This window comes from Equus quagga, chromosome 12 (genome assembly GCF_021613505.1).
Source record: "Equus quagga isolate Etosha38 chromosome 12, UCLA_HA_Equagga_1.0, whole genome shotgun sequence".
Classification (NCBI taxonomy): Eukaryota; Metazoa; Chordata; class Mammalia; order Perissodactyla; family Equidae; genus Equus; species Equus quagga.
The window spans coordinates 106462572-106468087 of NC_060278.1; positions in this window are offsets into that span (position 1 = coordinate 106462572).

The following is a 5516-nucleotide window of genomic DNA, read 5'->3' on the forward strand; positions in this document are numbered from 1 at the left end:
AGGGACTTTGTTCCTTGCGCTCCGGGAAACACTTCCATGCACGGAAGTCTGCCACGGCCAGAGGAGAATGTCGTCTTTCGGGGCCTGCTTTCCAAAAGGCCCGAGCAGCCCCCAGGTCAGGGCCTGGACTTAGTGATCTGCTGTTTCTTGAGCTCACAGAGCCTGGAAAGCAGCCCAAATTCATGGGTGAACCAGCAGACCCTCAGACCGACATGAACTAGACACACGAGCACTGCAAGATGAATCCATGTTTCAGAGATGATAAAATGCGAAGGAGAAGAGAAGAGCCTCAAGGGGTCAATGAGATGTGCCGCTGTTAGTATTACTAAAGGTGTTAATTTAATGCTAATTCTCTTGTTTTTCCTTTCCCCCAACTACATGTTTAGACCTAAAAACCTTTTCAAGCTTAAACAGTGAACACAGAAGGCAACCTAGTGTCATGGCTAAGAGTACAAATCCCTTCTCTGCTGCCACTCACCAGCTGTGTGATCCTGGCCAGGTTAATTTACCTCTCTGATCCTCAATTTCCTCACCTGGAGAAAGCAGACAAGGAGAGTGCCTGCCTCACGCATGTAAAACAATTAGCAGGTGGTCCACAAGCAGCAGCCACCCAATAAAATGGTGGAAATTATCAGTAGCAGTAGTTTGAAAAATCACTTATGTTGACCAAGCTAGTTTCCATGAAATGCCCAGAGATCCAAGATTCCCCCTGGGAGGCCTGGGACGGCGCCTGCAGCCTGTGGACACAGCCAGGCTCTGCTCTGGGCCTGAGCGAACACGCGAGGGTCCCACTGCCCCAGGGACTCGGCACTGCAGGGAGGGCCACCCTCTTTCTGGCTCCCGGTCATCTTCCAGCCAGCCCTGGGCCCAGCTGGTCTCAGGCTTGCACAGTGTGCTGCCAAGGTGGCGATTCTGGGAGGAAACTGGTTCCCTCTGTCATGGGGATGTGTGTTTCCTGACTTAGATCCTGTCTCTTTGCGTCCCTTCCCCAGAGGCAGGGTGGGTGAAACGTGGGCGTGGGGACACCGTGATGGTGGCCTCACCCCCTGTTGGGACCCGGAGTGGCCCGAGTGATGGAGGCCCTCGGAAACGATGGGAGAGGACTTGGTCCAGGGCCCCAGGGAAAGCCAACAGGAGTGCCTCTTGTGTAGTCAAGTGTCCTCTGACCAGCGTCTCTGAGAAGCTGCCGTGAGACTCCTCGTGAGACTGCGTGGTCCTCCAGGCAGGATGGCACAGTGAGCTCAGGCGTCAGCACCTCCTGCGGCTGCAGACTCATGGCTGTGACCGAGTCGGCAGAAAAGCAGAAACTAAACCCCCAGACCCGGCCCTCGTGTTGTGAGGGCCCTAGGCCCCCCCTTCCCACCATGAACCCCTGTAGACGTTTGTACGGAGCAGCTTTTTTCAGGCATTGGACAGCAGACAGTGCAGCTCCACGACCCTCGAGAGACGGGGTCCCACAGGCGGGTCCCACGTTCACCCAGGCTTCCTGACAGAGGGCAGGGGGGCGGTCTTTACAAACTCTGGTACAGGGAAGTGGAGCCCCAGCAGAGCAGTGGTCTCCATGGACAGAGAGGCAGAAACGGGTGTCCGGGGCTCCCAGTGCAGCTGGAATTTGCAAGACGGAGAGCTTCAGAGGAGACTGCTGCACACAGAAGGAGCTCCAGAAATCTAGAGAGGGATCCCTCTAGCCTTTGGCTGAATGCTGAGCTGCATATGCACGCGGCAAGCTTCTGTGACGCCTGGCGCGGAGCAGCGGGAGCTGGAGGCGGGGAGGGGAAGGGAGATTGCGATACGGCGCAGAGCTGGTAGCACGGGAGTTCTCCCCAGCCAGAGTGGAGGGCTCTGCACACCCTTATTCGGTTGACAGCCCGCAAAATCCACTCTTGCAGGACAGTTGGCGCCACTCTCCACTCATCCCAAGAGAGTATGAAACTCAATAATATACAGCATATAGACAAAACTATGAACACACTGGGAAGGATTAATGGCCAATTAGACATCACAGGACAAAAAAATTAGTGAACTTGAAGTCATAATGATAGAAAGTAACCAAAATGAACCACACAGAGAAAAATGAAAGGGAAAAAAATGAGCAGATCATGGGTTGGCTCTGGGACGACTTCAGGGAGCCTAATATGTGAATAATTGCAGTACCCTAAGGAAGAGGGGAAGAGAAGAAAATATTTGAAGAATAATGGCTGAAATATTTTCCAAATCTAATGAAAACTATAAAGCCACAGAGCCAAGAAGCTCAATGAAGCTCAAGCCCAGGAAATATGAAGAGAACTACCACAAAATAAAATCAAGTGGCACAAAATACGTGATAAATAAAAAATTTGAAGTGCTGCCAGAGGGGCAAAGCAGATCTCATAGAGAGGAACACACACAAGGCTGACAGCAGATGTCTCGTGTGAAAAGAAGGCAAGCCGGGAGGCAGGAGAGCATGGCCTTTCAAGTCCTGAAGGAAAGAACCAAAACAAACCTAGAATTCTATACCCAGCAAAAATATCTTCCAAAAACAAAGATGAAAGAGCAGCTTTTTCCGATGTGCAAATGCTAGAGAATGCGTCAGCAACAGACGCACACCGCAGTAAATGCAGACAGAGTCCATGGGGCAGAAAGAAACGGACTCCAGATCCCCACAAAGGGGCACAGGGCACGATCCCAGGTCCCTCGTGTACCACACAAATGTTAGAACTAGCTTGTCCATTGCTGCAAAGAGCCTGCTGGGATTTTGTTTGTTTGTTTGTTTGTTTTTGGGGGGTTTTTTTGAGGAAGATTAGCCCTGAGCTAACTACTGCCAATCCTCCTCTTTTTGCTGAGGAAGACTGGCCCTGAGCTAACATCCGTGCCCATCTTCCTCTAGTTTATACATGGGACGCCTACCACAGCATGGTGTGCCAAGCGGTGCACTGTCTGCACCCGGGATCCGAACCAGCAAACCCTGGGCCGCTGAAGCAGAACATGCGAACTTAACCGCTGCACCACCCGGCCGGCCCCTGGGGTTTTGATTAGGACTTTAGACAAGAACAAAGTTTGTGGACTCGCACTGTCTGATTCACAATTTACTTAAAGCACAGCATTCAAGCCCGTGTGGTATTGACACAGGGTTAGACAAACAGGCCAAGGGGACAGAACAGAGTCAAGAATTTGTAGGGTCCATTGATTTTCCACAAAGCTGCCCAGGTAATTTCCTGGCACACCTGCATGACCCTGAAATTTTGCCTTCTTCAATTCTGCGTCCTCAGCGCCCACAGGCCTCTCCCCAGTCCCAGCCCAGCTGTTGAACAATCACCTAAATATTACGGTGGATGGAAATCTTCACTCCTTTGGGCCTGTATCAGACTCACGTCCTACCGAGTTGGCTGAAAACTCCTGGAGGGCTGAGGTCCCATCTGCCGCGTCTTGTTCCACGATTGGGGCTTAATTGACACCCAAACCAAATCATTTAATGACCCCCAAACACATACACGTCCAGTCTCTCAGCTTTCCCTCAGTGACACCCCCTAAGAAATGGTCCCCTTCTTCTTGGGCTGACCAAGAGTCTCTTTGCTGGTTTTTAATTTCTAATTAAAGAAATTTAATTAGCTGATTAATTTAATTAACCTAATTAATTTAATTAACCTGATTAGGAACAGGTCGGCTTCCCCTGGAAACGAGTCTAATGACCCAGGCTGGGCATCAGGCCCTTCTTGCTCAGTCGAGCTGTAGCAGGTGCTGCCTGTGCCAGCCAGTTTCAGGAGACAGCCCCCCACACTCCACAGCATGCCTCCCAAGCACCTACCCCTCGTTGCCCGGGCAAGCTCTGCCTGAACACCACAGTTTCCCTGCCCCTCCGTGCGACTGCTCCAGGCAGCTATCCACACAGTAGCTCGGGGACCCCAGGAGGACTGCACCCCAGTTGCCCCCAGCATTAATAGCCCATGTACTGGTTTTTCCTCCCTTCCCTGTCTCTCTTTCCTCTCCCTCACCAGCTTCCTGGATCACCTTCCAAATAAACTACTTGTACCCAAAGCTTGTCTCAGCTCTGCTTTGGGGGGGACCCCAAACTAAGACTCAAGTTTCATCGGCATGTATGGGAATTCCAACAAAACTCCAATTTGTCAGACCAAGGGGCTGATTTTTCTCACCAATATGGGCATCTACTCTAAAATTAACATTTATAAACTGAGCTGAGAGCATCTCATGGGTTTGCTCAGTGGTAAAGTGGACCATGCAGCAGAGGGCAGGAGGGATCTAAACCTAGCTGACGTGATGTCACATTGCCATTAATTAGTGTCCCCTTTGCAGAGTCATAGTGACCCTCGTTGCAGAACCTGGGTGGGGACATTAATAAAATCCATACTTGTGCCTCGGTATTTCCTCATTTTCCGAAAATGTCTTTTTAAAGCTGAAACAAGCAAGCAAAAAACAACCACCAAAAATAAGGATGATGATGCCTTACATCCTTGCCGTTCAAAGTGTGGTCCCCAGACCAGCGCAGCAGCATCACTGAGACCTTGTCAGCAACGCAGAGTCTCGGCCCCAGCCCAGACCCACTGGGTCAGACCTGCTCGTGAACACGAGGCCCAGGCAGCTGGTGTGCACACGGCAGTCTGGGAAGTGCCGCTTTAAGGACAGCAGACACTGTACGGGGCGGGATGGCTAATGTGCGGGGTCTGGAGCCAGGCTGGCTGGATTCGGATCCTGGCTCCGTCACTTCCTGGCTCTGTGGTGTGGGGCCAGTCATGTCACCTCTCCAGACCTCAGTTCCCTCATTGGCTAGGTGCCTCCCGCATCGAGCTGCTGTGAGCCTTGACTGTGATAATAATCAACGTAAATGGACACAATGGACACAATAACATGACAGCTGGCACTTGGGAAGCGCTCCACAAATTTTAGCCCTGAATGTATTCATCCCAGCAGCGAGCTGAGGTCAGTCAGCGGACCCGGTTTCTCACCTGTACTTGGAAGGTTGCGCAATGACAAAATGTTGTGGATACACAGTGATCAGGGGTCAGAGGTCAAAGTCCTCATCTCAGCTCTGTTAGTGCCACCAGAACGAACGACTCCCGTGGCTGAGCCTCTGCTTCTCCATCCAGAAAATGAGAGAGCGTCCCTCACTGCCATGGTTCCCAGCCCTGACTGCCCAGGCGCATCGCCTGGGGGCTTCCAGCATCCTGGCAGCTGGGCCTCTCCCCGGGGACCCTGAGGTAGTGGCCTGGGCTCCCCAAGGCTGTAAAACTTCCCAGGTGACTGTCGTGACCCCCCAGGGGTGAGCAAGCACGACCTCCTCAGGCCCATCACCTTGGGACCACCTCCCGCAAGGAGAACTCGGCATGCAGTGAAAACCCACGGGGATATTTAACCCGAAAGATCACTTTTTAAAGTGCGTCATAAAGCCCCGATTTATCTTTCGTAGAAACTAAATTCCATGCAGAAAATCAAGATCTGCGTGCACAAGCTTCACGTCCATCTCCCTCCCACCGCCCAACGGCGTCTCATCAGCCCAGAGTTCGCTCCACATGGACCTGAAA